This window comes from Chaetura pelagica, unplaced genomic scaffold (assembly GCF_000747805.2).
Source record: "Chaetura pelagica isolate M959 unplaced genomic scaffold, ChaPel_1.0 scaffold135, whole genome shotgun sequence".
NCBI classification, from domain to species: Eukaryota; Metazoa; Chordata; class Aves; order Apodiformes; family Apodidae; genus Chaetura; species Chaetura pelagica.
Window position 1 is genome coordinate 2986024 of NW_009953649.1, and position 14860 is coordinate 3000883.

Sequence of the window (14860 nt, forward strand, 5' to 3'; positions counted from 1 at the left end):
AGCACAGCTTAGGAGCTACTGGTTTTCTTCTGTTTATTCTACTGTGAGACATCTGTAGTGCACATACAGCACTGCACTGTCTCAGTGAGAATCTTTCATATCAGCCTTTTTCACTAGTGGGAAGTATTTCATTAACAAAACCCTGAGACTAAACAGATCAGAGCAGTTAGTGAGACTGACTGCAGCCAGCAAAGTCACTGTTACTACCCCATTCTATGAATTGCTCATCACTCTCACAAAGGAAATGTGGCAACCGGCAAACCCCGGTTCTGTCAGGCACAGATGGGAAAGCTCTTCCTTCTGCTAATTGACTGGGAAGAAAACTCATTAAATAGCATTTTTCACCTGTCACAGTCCAAGAGCAAACTCAGCAGCCGTCTCGGCTGCCCACCTGTTGGGGAAGGCATAGCTGATGCTGCACGGGATACTCTCCTGCCACTAAACAAATGCCCTGTTGCTCAACAAGAAAGAGTTCCCCCTGACAATTAAGCTTCTGTAAACCCCAATGTCATATGCACCATTAAGTTCTATCTCCATGTCAAAAAAATATTCTAATCCCCAATTTTCATAAGCAGTAAATAACAAATAAGCTACTGGATTAGTTCTGTAGTTAGTTATGGCTTTCTACTTCCCTCTTAAAGCACCGTCAGCAAAAAAAAAGCTTTATGAAAATACATTTTGATTAAAAAAATAAGAAAACGCATTTTTTAAATGAGTCTGTTCTTTTTTTCTATAAACAGGTCCATCACTATTAGAAAATAACGTAAAACATAACATTGAAAGATTTTCTTTCTGCTTTCTGCTCTACTTTATGCTGCATTTAATAGCAGCCTAATTTTTCAAAGTCCAAAGAACTAAAGGCATCTGTGACATTAGTGTAAATCCATGCTAGATCAGCAAATATAACTTGTGTTACACTAGTACAAACCAAACAGGATTTGGCTTGAGGCATTTGCTGGAATAGCTATAATAGTTCCTAAAGATTTGTGTTAATTCACTAGGTTGTGAAATCTGACTGGACTTCAAGAGCAACATGCTTAAATACCACACCTAAAAATTAATATATGATTGCAATATGTTACTCTGCCTTTAAAGGCAGAACCTACCACCATAATGATGTATTCTCACATATAGACAATGCCAGGGAAAAAAAACCAAAACAGAGCTATACATCTCAAAAGTACACACAGTAACTTCAGTGTACAACAGCAATCTGCAGGAATTTGCAGTTCTCATCAAGGGGCCAGTGGAAAAAAGGATAGTAAAAGGTTTTAGTGAATGACTTTGTGCAACTTCTGAAGCACACAGGGTACCCTATCCCCAAAATAGTTTTAAAGGGAGTTCCACCAGTTTCCTGCCAACCAGATCAGAAAAGTGGCAAAGCAGGCATCAATAGAATCTATAATCAGAATTCCTCCCATTGCTGCTCTTCCCCCACCTCTCACATCCCCAGGAAAACCCCACTAACGTTTATCTGTACTGCTGTGTATCATGGCTGGTCTCTCCTTCACACAGACCCATCCTTGTATGTAAAATGAACAGGATTGCAGGAGGAAGAGAATTTTATTTCCAAGCAGTGCTGCTTTCAAGAGCAGATTGACTACCAGTCTGGTTTACTTTTTAGATTTGCATGCCAACTCTAAACCACAAAATAATTTTCTGTCATGAGCACTGGAGATAGATAATTCAGGGTGCTGACACTGAAACGTAAAGAACTATAAGGAAAAACAGTCCTGAAATAAATCCTATTGCAAGGAACTGTGCCATGCAGCATTGGAGTAAAACAAGACTGGCCTTGACACCTCAGCCACTTTTTAAATTTAGCACTTTTTCTAACTGTTGCTCTCCTTATCCTTCCATCATGTCCTTGCTTCAAGCAACATGCTAACAAATACAAGATGACTTGCTGTTTGCCTTAGCTATAGATCAAGATGTCTCTGTTGTAGAAAACAGAATGAGGAAAAAATCTATAGTCCTTCTATTTAGTAAAAGATTATACTTAAGGAAGGTGAGGAAATGGATTTGGAGATGGAAGTCCCAAAAAACAAAGTGGGAGCAGTATGGGTCAGCCTAACAGCCACCTATTAAAGTCTGTTTTCCATTGGTCTCATGATGAAGGACAGTTTAAAGAAGGAACACGAAGGAAAGCAATGAAGTAGCTCTGCAGGTCTCCATTATGAGCTCCATCCCATACGGGAAACATGAGAGAAACTGGAATGGATGCTCATTTGTGAATCTCTTTAGTAAGCAACACAGATAAAGATCATATGCCTGTGCAAGGGAGAAGATTATGCTCTCAAGAGCAGTTTTATTTTAGACCTATCCAGTGGAAGAGCAAGCTGCCGCCAAGAGGGAACATAGATGAAATAAGAAGCAAAGACAAGTATCTATGGTAGGTAGGTAGTAGAAAATAAGTAGCAAGTGCACAGACTCAAAGAGCAGCACAGTCAAGGCAACAGGCCAGGAAAAGGACATACCATGCAGCAGCCTGAAAAGAGGCAAGACAAACAATCTTCATTTACAGAGGAAAAGAGAAGGGTAAGTGCCTACAAAAGAGATAGGATGAACACTAAGTTTGTCCTTTTCTCTGCTGGCTCCAAGAGCTGTTGAAAAAATTATGAATAGAAAACAAATAAGTAAATTAAGATATACTCCCAAAAATGTCACTTTCAGATTCACAATTAACAATCATGTTTGTGCACAGAGTAGAATCCAGGACTAAGCTGCCTTCCCTCTTAAATATCTTTCCAGGAGACATGATGGTTAGACCAAATTTGCTGCATACACTAAATCTGTCCACTTTTCTACTGTGTCCTATTTTAACAGACAATACTCCAAACCAAACTATTGTGTAAGCTCTTTGGTTTAGTTGGGCTTTGAAAAGATTACCACAATGTTATAAAACATCTAAAAGAATGTAAACAAAAACTTGCATTGTGAAACTTTATTTGGTCACTGCTATCCTATTTGAAATGCTTTTTTTGCTCATTCCTTGCTTCAAATGCAGTGGTCCTATTATGTTTTCATATGTCAGACACAGTTAGTGAACACAATACTGTCAAATTATAATGTACAAATATATTTTTTTTTCTATACTGTGTTTCATGAGAAGAACTGCTAAGCTATATAATTTCCTTCAATGAAACTAATTTACAAGGAAAATGAATCATGGGAAAGGCAAAGAAGATATCAACTATTCTACATCCACCCTGTTCTTTCCTGTATCTGTGCCTGGAAAAACTAAGCAACAGAAGCACAATAGACTGAAGTCAGATCTGGTGTAATGCCACTGAAGCCAACGATGCTTTGTCATGAATGAATCTGGCATAGCATCAATTTAATTTTTAGCAATGCTGAAGCCAACCCTCGCTTGACAATATGACAAGAACTTCTGTGTTAAAGCAGCATATTCTACATGCATCCTAACCGGGAAGTTGCAGGGGAGCAGCAGGCCCACTCTATACTCAGAGCTAAGTTAATGATGCAGCAGAACAACAGAGTAACTGCTCTAATAAGCTGCTTGAAGGATTAGCAGTAACAGCAGCCGTGTAATGCCAAACAAAAACACCCAAACAAAATCCAATCTTATTTGTTGCATCTGTGCATCAGACTTCAGGATCAGAGGGACAATGTAATAACTATGATTTAGAAATAATTTTTATCATCAATTCCTACATATCAGGCATTTTCATACATTTTCTTAGGGAGGTCATCCTTTGGGACAAAATTTCTCATGCTTGATTTTTTTCCATGATTTCCGAGGGCATTTGTCATTCTTGCAAAATTGCGAAACACTCCCCTACAGAAAAAAACCCAAACACTAGCAACAGTGCTTCCATTGCTATCCAAGGCTTAAAATCACATGAGACATGGGAAATTCTACTCCACCTTTTAAAATTAAGCTTCTATATCCTTATTGTTGAAAACTGATTTTAGATTAAGTATGTGTAAGCATAAAAACTATTATGGAAATCCATCAACCTTTGTCAAACTACAAAAGTTTTAACATTACACACTAACAGGTAAGGAAGAAAGAGAGATGGATCAGGTACAATACGAGAACAAAAGATTAAAAGCACAAGCCAATGACTGATTGCAGAACATAGATGTATATTTAACAGCATTAAAAAAAAAAAAAAATCTTTCATAACTTTAAAGGAACAGATCATTTACACAGTGCTCTTATGTATCCAGAGGGCCCTTGAATCAATCACATTGATTTCAAAGACAGCACATGGGCCAAAGAAAAGTTAATGGCCTATTGAACTGCGTGTTGGGTTGAGCACGACCTGCCATTGGCTCACTGACCTAGACATATGACTTCCCACTTTGTGCCTCAGTTTCCCTATCATCAAAATTAAGGCCCATGACATTAAGCTTACTAAGTGCTTTCTGATTTCACCAAGACAAGCACTACAAATGCTTCAAGCTGGGTGTTGCTTTAATTAGCAGTGTCACATGTTTTCAATCACACAGGCTTTAGTACTTATGACTAAAATACAGCCTTGTGCGAGAGAGGTCTGCAAATAAAACCACCCTGGTCCCTTGTTAAGTGCCTAAAAAGGCATTTTTAATAGAGTTGCAGTCAATACAGGTCACAAGCAAATAGGACACAGTTGTGCAACCTCAGAAACAGTCTAAGACGGACACTGACTTGGTTAGTGTTCTTTCCCTCAAGTTCCAGAAGAGAGTAAAAGTATACTGTTGCAATATATGTTTCCTAATGCTCCTCTGCTGAATTGCATTGAGGGGAGCACAGCATGAAGTCACCTGAAAATATCTGACTCCTTAAGTGGAGGGCTGCTTTCTTTTGTAGGTCCAGCTTCTGCTCTTGTTCTACCAGCAACTTGTCAGTCAACTGTAAAAGGACATCTCTATCCCTTCTCCGTGAAGCCATTCTCCACTTCTGAGGGTTGTTTGCACTCTGTCCAAATACAAATCTGAGCCATGCAACAAGCATATAACAAGGGCTGCAGTCCATCGCTTGCTTACTACAATACCATATATTTTAGAAATTTTATTTCAAGCAAAGGACTGATTGTACTTAAAAATGAACAAGCAAACCTTGAGGAAAGGAAACAGAAGAAACAAATATCAAAGTAAGGAATAAACAGGAATAGTTATGTTTCCAGGTATTTTTCAGGGGCTGCCAGATAAAAAATTAAGTAGAAAAAAAAACTCTCTAAAAATTGATTTCATAAATGTAATGTGGCAAAGTATACTATATTGCTAATTAAAAAAGGCTACAGCTTCATTTAAATAATAGTAAACATTCCATTCAATTGTCTGCTAAAATGATGTTTGAACTATACCACCAGAATTCTGAAGTATAGCACTATTTGTCCAGAAACTTATCACAGGCACAGACATAAAGAAATGAAGGCAGCTAGCCAGCATTTACTGAAAGGAAATAAATAGCAGTATCTGAAATTACTCCAAATATGCAAAATTATATAGCCATACATTTAGGGAAAAAATATAGCCAATCAATGCTTACAAACAGCTTCAGCTAGAAACCTTGGTGTTTACTTTTTACACATATAAATGCGCACATGCAAAATAGTGAGCAGTACTGAAAATACATTATATTTTCTTCAACTTGCACAATAACATGCAGCACCATCTTCCTCATTCACTAAGTATGTTGGCAGCAGGGCAACACAAGCGGGAGCTGCAACTGAATTTTCTTCTGTAAAGACCAAATCAGCTTTTAAAGGTTTAGAAACGAAAAATCCTGAAGCAATTTATTACGTATGAAACCATTTGTTCTTCAACAGAAAACAAAACAAGTTCCTTTTTATTTAGGGGTGATTAGGACACACAACCTATTAATTCAATTTAAAGGCTTAACTTTAATTAAACTGCTCTCTTAAATATCACTTAATGGTGCTGTTTGTTGCATTATGAGTAGTAAGTTAACTTTACTGAAATGACACATATACATTTGCTGAGGTGGTAACAAGAGTACATACATTTTATCCCCACACACACACACTGAAGAAGTTATGCATGCCTCACTGGGATTTTTTTTTCACCACATATAGAGTGAATGTTTACACCTCTGAACTCCATTCTGTATCTTTCTAACACCATTCTAGGTTACCAGAGTGATGCAATTTTCGTATTTTTTGTGCTTATATTTGAAAAAGGTAAGAAATTCACATTATTTAACAATATACAGAACATTATCACATAGTATATTCAGACATAAAATCAGCATCTACCTACTTGTAGGTGACTGAAAATCACGAGCAAAATTATATTACCTTTAGTTTAAGATAACCACACAGAAAAATTATTTTGACTCACATAACTCATTAATCCTAATCAGCCTTACTGCTAAATTCTTTCACATTGAACTAAACTACAATGTTTAAGAGGTATTTCCTACAGTATGATGCCCTGCTGTGCAGACTTATTGCAATTAGCTCTAGGAGCACAAAGGTCTCATTGACCTTTCAGGGGTTCAGGGGGAGCACCTGTACTGCTCTATATTGTTAATTACAGCAACAGATTCAGAGCCTTACTGTAAATTGCCATCGATCCAGAAAGAGACTCCCATAATTGTATCTGAGCAGCACTGTTATGCAAAAAACATGCAAAAACCCCTCGCAAACCCCATAAAGAATTCCAGCAGGATTCTGTTTTGTTTTCAAACTGAAAAAACATCACACAACAAAATGTAAAAGATTTTGAAAAGAAGCCCTTCCAGACTTGTTGGGCTTTTGATGATGGATCAAATTATTCCACTGTTACTTTCTTTCCCCTCCTACTAAAAAGCAAGGAGGTGGTCTGATTAAAATATAGCTACTTAAGCCAGGCTATTGTTTCTTTCCCCTCCAAGACCACCCAGATTTTCAATACTGAATCATCTCTGCACTAGACAGATTAAACTACTACTACCACAGCTCTCTGTGCAAAGACCTGCAACTCTTCCTGTTCTGCAATATATTTATTGTTATTGACCACCAGCCCTGCATAAACAGAGCCCACTGTGCTGGCTAAATACATACAGATAAAAAGAGACAGTATAAGTTAAGAATAAAATGTGAAATCTTAGGCATTTGGCAGGAAAGAGCCATGACTCTTTGACAAGACCCTTGTCAAAACTCAGGAGATTATGTTTAAAAATAGTCTTTCTCTTACAGATTGTATGTAAAATCCTTTATTTTCTTTACACATTCAGAGTTTTGAGTCTTACATCTTCAAACTAGGGGTTTAATTAAAATTTATAAAGGAAATGGGAGTTATCACATGATAACCTAATTCTCTAGCATTTCTGAAAATAATAATAAAATCCCTAGAGGACTGATGTTACAGTTTGTCCTAGACCTTAGGGCATTACGTTGGGAATTAGAAAATAAAGATTTTAATTATGGCTTTCTTGTTATCTGCTTCCACTCTCAGCTCCTGATGCTTCAGTTTCCCACCCAGAAACTGGTATATTGCTACTGGTCTCCACTGTGTTTTGAAATCCACGAAAGAGAAGTAGAAGGTATGAAAAGAGCTGTGCTATTATGAAAATGAACTTGAGTATTACACAGGGGATAGATACTGCTTAGAGGTAGAATTTATCTATATAGTTTTGGGCAGCTTTAAAAACACAACAAAAAAACCCCAACAAAAAATAATCCAAGCACACACTCTTATTACAGAAAAGGGTAGAGAACATCTTTAGAGGTAGGCAAGAAAAATCAATGTGGAGATGCTCAAGCCTAGTGCATGTCCAGACAGCTAGATTTAGGTGACTTGAAACTCATCATAGACAACAAAATAAAGCAGAATTACACACATGAAAAACATGTCAGGCATTTGTCCTTGGTTCATCAAAGCACCACAATGGCGCCAGTGTTGTACTGTATTAGCATAATCAATTTTTCCTGTGATCAGCTGTATATATTATTTACTAATTATGAACTTGTCACCTCAGACTTCATGTAACTGGCACAGAAACTATCCTATAAATCACAGCAGCTACTCAGCAGTGAAGTGGGGCAGGCAAGGGCTAAGAGGATGACAAAGAGAGGTCACTTCTTTCTGTTATGGTATATATCAAGGAGCATGCAAAGACAAAGTTATGTTTGAACTGAAGATGTCATTATTAAACCTAATTAACTGATATCAACACATATTTAGAATGGAAATTGTAAAAAGGGGGGAAGGTGTACACTAGAGTCCTGCTAGTAATAACACTAAAGAGTCCATCTTAAATACCCATTTTGAATATCATACTAGACCAGGCATTTTTTAAACTAGGAAACAAATGAGATATAAAAATTACTGCTCTGTTGCTGCTGATATTTAATATGACGCATAAGTAAAATGCTACATGTTAGATGTTGGGTTTGTATTCTTAATTCTTTGTTCTGGGTCCCTGCAAAACTACGTGAGTTGGAATGTGCAACTCCTCTTGGAAACCAGGCTACTCCTTCCTTCTTTCCATTACAGTCAGCATGGATATGATAACATGGCAATGTAAACTAGCCAAATGGACGATGGAGGAAAGAGGGTGTGTGTGGGTGTTTCTGAGAAGTGCACAGAGACAGGATGAGTGACATTGACAAGGGTAGTAACACAGGAAATTCCAGTGAGGTATTAGGAAATCAGTTTTTACAATGAAACAGTTGAGCGCTGCCCAGTGAAGTTGTTGAATGCTCATCTTTGGAGATAACTCAAAACTGCAATGGATGAGGTGCTGGGCAACCTGTTGTAGTTGGTCCTGCCTGGAGTGGAGAGCTGGACCTAGGGCTCCAAAGTCCCCTCCAACTTAAATTATTTTTATTCTAAAACACCCTCAAATACATTTTCTTTTTAAATGGTTACTGCTTGTAAGCCATTTAATATTATTACAGTTAACAATAACGTACTATTGTCAGTGTTTCCATCATGCATATTTCCCCAGCAGGAGTACTGCTTGTCAGGTGGGCAAAAAACCCATGCACCAATGACCTATGAGCCTGCCTTGAACATCTTGAGTTTGCTCAACAAAAAGCCATTTCTTTCTTGTAGTCTTGGTGTGCTTTCTTTTCACTCCATCCCTGTCCCCAGCTGTGGCCTATAACTAGTTTTCTGCCTATAAAATAACAGTGGCTTTTGTTCTTTTGGATAATTACATCACACTTTTGCCAAGTTGCCATTTTCAAGGAGGTTTGCTGTGGCCCATTTTGAGCCTGGATTTTGAATCTCTCCACATGCGGACAAGGAAACAAAAAAAATTGTTTGTGCTGTTGCAACTCAAGTTTAACTGTTCAGAAATAACTTATTTGCTGTGATGGGCTGTTCCTAAAAAAGAAATTACTCAAAATATATTACCATATAGCTAAAAAGGGAGTTGTTGATAGACTTTCTACCATTCTAATAGGTACACTGGCTCATCCTAGCTTTCCAACAAAATCATACACGCATCCAGACTCTATGCAATATTTCAAAACAACAGCATCGTTTTGGGGGTAGACAGTTGTTCCTCTTTCTCGCTTTAGCACCAGCAGAACTTAACAGAAATCAGCCCAGCTGTAAAACGTCAAATGGCAACAGGTATTTCACACAGGTTGAAGATTATTTATGAGTGAAAGTGTCATTTTTGCCAACCCTTAATTTGCTCCTAACTTGGTAATACGTAAATAAGAACCACCTCACAGACAACTGCATCAGATTAGGCATTGGACAGAGTAAAAGTATTATCATATTGTCATTATAAATTCATCAGCTACTGAGCTTTTGCACACTTCAGGGAAGCAAGAATATCTGTAATGTTACAAATACCAAACTCATCTGCATGAGCTAGGAGCAAAAGGGGAAAATAGGAGCAAAAGGGGAAAAAAAAGGAGATACTTAAACTCTGAGAAAATACTCAAGTGGTGGCTGTTGCTTTAAAAATATTTAAGGCCAGAGCATATGAAAGCATATTTATGACAATGACTTTGTCAACTGAAGGTTAGCAGTTTTTTTTAATGGCATTCATAATGATTTCTTCTTGTGCCTAAGAAATATAGCCTTACCATATTCTTCCTCCATTCATAAGTTCCAATATGAAAAGCTAGCTTAATACAATATTAATGCTGGACAAAGATTGAGTAATTTTTGCTGCCACACAAAATTTGGAATTTTTTTTTGTAAATATGAATAAAACTTCAAAAATTGAAACATGGCCACCAGCCAAAAGTATTCCTAAACCAATCTGAATGTTTTATTTTGATGGCTGCACATAAAAAAAAAATAAAAAATTACCGTAAATCACTATGGCTTTTGAAATAAACACCAAAGAGTAAAGCACAACTATTTAATGTAAATACTATGGAATTGGAATGTCACAACAATATGAAAATTCCATCAACAACACTTCAAAGCAGGAAATTCCTGATCACTTCCCTATTAAGGCTGAAGCCAGGAAAATTCTGGTATAGCTTGCTACTTAGCCTGGCCTTCGTGTGAGTGACAGGAAGTATTTCTACTACAGAGCTGCAGTAAAGACAAAGCATTCCAAACTCAACCATTTTTGAAACTGGAATGAAAAGTGAGGCACATTTTATAAAATATATTTACATAATGAATTGTCACTGAATCAGAGGAGCTTATGTAAGAAATGAAAGAAAAAAACAGAAACTGCTTGCATGTATGCATGCAAAGCAATATTATGGTATCTTGTACTTTGATTTTTAATTAATTACTTTTATTGGTGCAAAAAGTATCTGACAAATGAGTGGAAAGTTAATGAGCTTGTGTTGTATAATCTGGGTGGTGAGTCAATCTCACACGCTCATCTGCAGGCAACATGAAATACAACAGAAAGGGATGCTGTAAAACTGTGGCTCAGCACTGAATGAATTATTCTGTCCCTGGATCACCATATTTAATCTCCAGATGTGTTGCAGCTGGTCTCAAGACTTACTTTTAATTCTTCAGATGTGCAGGATTTATAAATGTCACTAGGGTTTCAAGAAGACTATCTGGAAAAAGTAAAACTGGTGGCTTTTCAACCACCTTGTTATATGTGGACATAATTAGCACATGCTGCTATGTAACAATGCACAGCACTCTGCATTCATAGGGAAAGGAGTTGCCTCACAGGGCACGCTCAGAAACTAGCAACCTGGCTAGGGAAACACCCAAGTTAGCCAACAGGAACAATAAATGCTAGTGGGGAGCCTAATGGAGCATTTTTAACCCAACTTCTCCTGTAGCACAAACCGCAATGTGCCAATTTAAACAGCTTGGATTGTAGTCCAAGAGTTAGATGCATTCCTGTTTTTAAATAAGTGTTACATCTTTTGGTTAGAAACAGTTTCAGGACTGTCCCTCATTCCCGATGAGTGGCAGCTGCAAGGCAGGACACTTTCCTGTGGTGTGTGGCTAGCACATTCCCAGATGGGAGAGAGAAGAAATCTTCAATCTCTCACTTCCTTGCTGAGCTCTCTAGAACAGACATGGGAAGGCTGCTTCCTCCCTCCCATTTTGGGATGCGTTTTTCTTCCATCTTTTGCAGACATGCTGTGATTTTCCAGGGCAGCAAAATGACAGGAATAATCATATGGATACTGCAGACATCTTAATACCTAGGCAGAAAGAGAACTTCCTTCTCTCAGAAAATTTTAGTAATGAAAATCTAGACAGTAATTAACTTGAGACGTGTGTGGTTAAACATATCTTGAGAACATAATTAGGCTTCTAGACTTCTTTTATCTAGTTTTGGGCCCACTGGGTCTTGGGTCTCAGTAGTTTGCTGGAATGCATGAAAATGGAAACAGAAGGAGTGAGGCAGGGGCAGAAAGTGTTTTGACAGGGAACATTTCACAAATGTAGAGAGTGAAAGATGTTCCGCAGTGTCTAAAAGTAACAAAGGACATTTTCTGACACATCATGTCCCAGAGCAGACTCTTTTACATATTTAAAGTATTCAGCACTATGTGTACTTCAGGTGTTCCCAAACACAAATGCTTTTTCACTTGCAACCTGACACAGTCATGAAAGGCTGGGAAAATGAAGGCCCAGGACTGCACAACTTTCAAAAGTTCTGTAGCAGAACTCAGAGGCCATTAACAGCTCAAACCTTCCTTCACAATCCTCAGTTGATATTTAAGGAATTAGGTGGTTTTACTGAATCAATTATGTCTTAGTTATTAAATACTTAACAGATTTATTATAACCAGAGCAAGAGCAAACAACAGCTTTTAAAGAAGCTTCATGTTCTGGAGGAAACAGCATTCTCATACTTCACAGATCTCTGACATTGACTTTCTTTTGCTTCATTTTGTCCATGAAGTTGCTGCTTAATAGGCATCTTTTAGTGCTAGTTGGAGTAGAAGAGAATATAAATTTGTCTCAAGGTACTACGAACTTCAGTCCCACCTAGTTTTATACAAAGCAGCACCAATGTCAACAGAAATTGATTGCAATAGAAACACATCACTGGGGTGTTCAGAGAGACTCCTATTATTTTCCCAGAAAATTATTCCCTTATTAAAATAAAATAAACAAAAAACCCACCTAGAACCGGTAGGGTTTGTTTTTTGGGTTTTGGGCTTTATACAGTTTTCAGTTTTCTTTTTTGCTAGGTTGTGTACTGGGGAGCTCCTCCTTGTTTAAGTACAGAAAGAATAAGATAGTTTAAACTGCTGAATAGCAATTTCAACAGAATTGCCAGTTAATGCAAATTACCTACCCCCTGTGGCATGTTTACTAACCAATCAAAATATTTTCTTCAGAAAAAGAACTGCAATAAATTTAAACAAAAATAAGGACAACTACAACACAAGACACATAATAAGAGATTTGTGCACAGCATGGAAAGTACCTTACAAGTTAGAAAATTATGTCCATGCTTTGCAGTACAGAATTTTAAGAATAATACAGCATGTTTATCATCTGCTGCAGTACAGTTATTCCCAACAACTTAATGAAAAAACTCCAGTTATACATTGCTATTGGACTCACTGGGAATAAAAAATTAATCTGAGCAAAGTATTTGAAAAGCATGCATATTCTATCAGAGCATATTTTTTATCACAATCTTTATAGTAAAGAACCCTTACAGAAATGTACATTGCAACCCTGCAAGAAAATTCAGTCTGATGATTCCTGGGCTCCATCACAAGTTTAGCTGGAGTATAACACAGTTCTCAAAAAAAATATATGGGACAAGGTGCAAATACCGGCAAGGACTGAACAGAAAGGACTTATAAATACCCTGCAAAATAACTTCATATCCCTTCAACAGACTTATGTTAAAGACCTTCATTGCTAGCAAGCTCAGAAAGTCTCTCTTGGTTTTCTCCCACTTACACACAGAAATACACACACACACATATATATATATATACATATACAACCATCAACCTGTACTGACACCTTGAATAAAGAGACAATAAAATACCATTGCTATGCCTCTTCAAATTCAGCTTTCCAATATGTTGGCATTTGGCAGAACTCGCATTGCTGCCACCGGCTACCTCCTTCAGATTTCTCTGTGCAGGATCCTCTAATCCAGGCAGCTTTAGTAGACAAGTAGACTGCTGGCACCAGGTAAAAATTCCTAGCCCTTCTGCTTGTTTTTCCAAGCTAGAGGTGCTGATGGTGGTGCCAAGGGAGAGTGCAAGACAAGGCAGTGACTCCTGCCTGGGGGAGAAAGAGGCAGCCCTGCCCTCTGGGGCAGCGGGGCTGCCCCAGCTCCCTCATCATTCTCTGCCCATCCAGTACTGCCTCTCACTTCTAGAGGAGAAAAAGGTTCCATTTTGCTCAGAGGGATGCTCCACTTACACCTGGGCAGCCTTTGCAACCCCTATGGCAGAGCCTGGCAACTCTCCCACACCACAGCCCCTGCCACTCCTGGGCCTGCCTGCTGTGCACGTGCGACCGGTCCCGGCACGGCTGGGCCGCCAGGCTGGGCTGCCAGCCGCCTGTCACCCGCGACCTGCTGCAGAGCCACCTGAAAGCACAAGTGGCTTTCCACCGTCTCTAGAAAAAATGCATTTCTGTGTGAAACTCTTTACAATGCAAAGACTGACTGTCGTCTCCAGGAAACTAGGAAAGGCCTCACATAGGCCCTGCTGCCATCCTAGCTTCATTTGTCCCTCTCCCTCACCAAGAAAACCATTTAATCTCCTAAACAGGCTCCTTTCCTCAGATCTCCACTGCATTCTGCATTGCCACCTGTCCTTGTCCTGTCACTCTCCACCAATGGTTTTTGGGTATTTGTACAGAAGTTCACCTTTTGATACTTATTTTCACTACTAAATTTTTCTCCAACAGCTTCCTGCTAAACTGAAGCTACATATTCAAACAGGAAACATAACGATATATAGATGTACTCTAGGCTCAACAAAGAGCAGTTTAAATTCATCACCCCTGTATCACACTGGTGCTATTAAAATGAGTACACCATGAAAGGGTAAATTGTCTCTTGCCTGTCAAGAACCTGTGGCAGAAGCTGACTTGGCCCAGCAGCTCCCAGCTACCTCCATCACCTGTCCAGCCACAGTGCATGTCCATCCACCTAGCTGTATTGCCTCTTGCCCAGAAAAAGCCAAACATTTGGAATATTTTAAAACAGAGAGGATACCACAGAACTTGTAACAACAAGGCAGAGGCAGGTAAGAAGCATAAACAGCCAAGAATAATGTGAAGGAGAAAACGGAGAGGCCGCACACACAGGGAAATGTGCCACGATCTGTCATGGCCTATCCACTAACCTTATCGGCACCATTCTGATTGAGGGAAATGGAACAACTTGGTAGCATGAAACTAAAAAGTCTCCAACTTTAAGTCTTTTTGCTTTGTTCAAGCAAAAGAAGAATAAGAACGTCTAGGATATAAAAATAAAGTAGGAATTGCATAGAGAAGTTAGAATCAAAGATCCCCGTCTCAT